The sequence below is a fragment of the Anneissia japonica genome, unplaced genomic scaffold (assembly GCF_011630105.1).
Source record: "Anneissia japonica isolate Jap-2015-1 unplaced genomic scaffold, ASM1163010v1 scaffold105764_len3270_cov119, whole genome shotgun sequence".
In the NCBI taxonomy this organism is placed as follows: Eukaryota; Metazoa; Echinodermata; class Crinoidea; order Comatulida; family Comatulidae; genus Anneissia; species Anneissia japonica.
Window position 1 is genome coordinate 1 of NW_022744352.1, and position 3,270 is coordinate 3,270.

At 35.6% G+C, this 3,270-nt stretch overlaps 1 long non-coding RNA gene across 1 annotated transcript; it reads left to right on the top strand.

Moving 5' to 3' along the window:
• The first annotated feature begins 935 nt into the window (after positions 1-935).
• LOC117119641 lies at positions 936-3,200 on the top strand. Its single transcript, XR_004447222.1, has 2 exons — positions 936-1,086; positions 3,115-3,200. It is a non-coding gene; the product is annotated as an uncharacterized LOC117119641 (long non-coding RNA).
• Positions 3,201-3,270: the final 70 nt, after the last annotated feature.

Here is a 3,270-nt window from a genome sequence, read left to right on the forward strand (position 1 = left end):
CGTTTTACAATTTTTGAGGAAATTAATATCGGCGTCACGCCCTTGCAAGCTTCTTGCTAAGTCGTTCTACACGTCTGCATTCTTGCTTAGTGACCGTACTGGTGGTCAAAGTCAAGTCATTGATTAGATTACCAAATTTGATAAATTTAAATAATAAATTGAAATAATGATTTATATAATTATTTAAATATTCTCAGTATTTGTAGGCCTTTACCTGTAATTTTGTAAATTAATTTTATTTATTCGTGTCTCAGTAAACATTAAAACAGTACAATACCCTATACAATACACATTCAAATACGGACAGGAAACCCAAAAAAGTGAACTAACGACCATCGAGTGAATTACCTAACCCAATATAGGTGGACCTCCCGAGCACCGGGGAGGGGAGGGGAAAGGTTTCTTCCGTCAAAAATATACTCATCATTTTAAACAGTAGTAATTATTTTTCTTATCAATCATTGGAAAGATCGTGGCAAGAGTGCAACACCGTGTTTTTTGGGTTGATTTTAGCTTTCGTCTTAGTGGTCTGGGTATATCTCTTGAGTAGAGGGACGATTATGTAGGCTAGAATTGTTTTTCAGATGCAGTCTCGCGACCCTTACAAATGTTTTGGTGAACCTATTTGGGTTAGGAACTGATGGAATGCAGTCTAGGGTAAGTATCAGTCCCAAATATTCGTGACGCTCTTTCCTATCATTAGTTTGTAGGCCTATAGTTCCTGTCCCAGCTTTATTAAAGTAATCTTTGAAAATGATGTCAAACATTATCGCGTAAGTAAACCTGACCTAAGTAAACGCTTTTATGACAAAAAACGTACAGTCATTGTAATATCCGATGACTTTTATAAGTCCATGGTACAGATTTCTCCAGAAGCGAGTTTTATTGTTCCTGTTACGTCAGTGTGTAATGACATCATAGACTGCAAATACTGTAGTAGGAGGGCGACATTCTGTGACGGTATAAAAATAGGGCGTCTTGCGTTTTCTAAGCAAAGCGTCACAAACAGCCGTAAAAGCAACTCAGTAGAAGTTATTTATTCTTCGTTGTACAGTATTTTGTATTGCATAAATATCTGAATATTTGGTAAGTTATTTTCTTTATAGTTATAAATCTGTAATTATTTTACTTTCAATATAAATTAAACTTGTATGGATTTGGAAAAAAGTCGTTATTTTCGATAGAATTTTAGGTTATAAAATTCAGCAAGTCACGTTGCCGTGACGTTTCCGTTTGCTTTGGGCTGATTGCGCCACAAATTTTCCAACAAAAGACTACAAAATACAATAATTTTTTCATAGGTACGACTGCCTAGATTCACACCCATCGATCAATATTTTTCGAGGGAGGTTATAGAACACATTTAAACCCATAAAGTGCTACTGTAGCTTAGGCCTAGGCTCAAAAATGGATTTAGGACCTAAAAACTAATGAGTCTTTAGACCAGGTCCATGCATTATTATACTTATTATAGGCCTATCTATGATGATAGTATGTAGGGTCCACTCAATCTCACTGAAACCACTGAAACGAATTTCCGGATCCCAGTGAAACAATGTAGTGGTGTGGACCATGGGTGTAGTTAGTAGACTAGGACCGTTTGTACCGTAATGTTTTGAAAACTTTGTATTGTATTTTTGCATCGATTTATATAATGACTATTTAAACACTGATTATTATATTAATAATAATACAGTATCATGATAATTATTGAGTAAATGGTGGTAGAAAAAGACTGGGAAAGCAAACATATTTTTATTTTATTTGTCAAGGGAATCCTAGGCCAGGCATAACATGCCAAGAAACCAGTGTAATCCTAAGTTAACATTCTCACTAGTACAGTAAATGCTTGAATAAGTGCCGTGCTCGAATAAGCGCTACACCATACCTTATTTTTTTAGCTAAGTACTGCTCTCGAATAAGCGCCGCAGCGCTCGATCCAGACTATATGTTACCCTGTGTGTAATGAAACACTTCAAGAAACAGGGTTTTAAATACATTTTGATATACTTTTGATGCAGGCTGTGTTAAAATGAATAAATAACACAATGAAGAAACAAGCATTTCTTTATACACGCTGTGGATAGAGATATAGTACCGTATTTTTACTTCCATTTGCTAAAGGTATGGTAAATGGCATTATGTTGCTATCACCCAATGAAGTGCCAAAGTGTTTGTGACGTCATCTTTCAATACCGGCATTGGCATTGCAGATCATTTGTTATCTATAAACCATATCAAGCAAGGTCTGAGTCCTCAGGACCAAACTTTTGACATAGACCCAGGCCTTGATTAGTCTTTGGTCTAATCTATTTACATGCAATAAAAAACTTAATACTGTAAACTGTAATATGAGGATTCATAATGATAGGCCCACTAGCACTTTATATACCGTGATAATGTTTTAAATGGGCCTGCATCAAAAGTATATCAAAATCTGACATCAATAGGAAATCATTCTCTCGATCTGGATTCTGGCCGAACGATGTTTACGACTGGGGGAAGTACCATAACAGCGAGGAAGTCTACAAGTTGGGTGAATGTATACCCACGGTTGCATTTGTAGTATTCAAAGTGTATGGATATTTTGGTCGGATTTGTAAAGCATGGCCATTTCGAGTACATTCAGTGTTATAACCTGGCTTCTTGGACTAAAACTTGGGATGAGATTTTGGGGGTTGAGAACTTCATTTAATTTACTGTACAGTACCTTTAGCAAATAGAAGTAGAAATACGGTACCGTATCTCTAGCCAGAGTACGATTTACACTCAAATGTTACAAGCACTGCTGCGCTTATTCAAGCATTTACAGTAACTAATATTATAAACCTATTTAGTTTAAAAAAGTAATTATTTCTGAAATATTTTGTTTAAAAAAAAAACCAAATACCCAGCTCAACAGAGCCAACAAAGTCACATGACAAACCAATGACATGACAAACCAATGACAAACACTGACTGAATAAAACCTTAAGTAGTAAGTTGTGAAGCTTAACTATCAGGGTAAGCACTGCCATTGCATATTTAACTTACTAAAATACATTTAACTTGTCAAAATGCTTACATGCATATCATATCTTTATATTAATAAAAAATATTTGTCTCTTTTTTTAGGAAAATGCAGATTTTTGTGAAAACCCTGACTGGCAAGACCATCACACTTGAGGTTGAACCATCAGACACCATTGAGAACGTGAAAGCAAAAATCCAGGACAAAGAGGGAATTCCACCAGATCAGCAACGTCTCATCTTCGCTGGAAAGCAACTTGA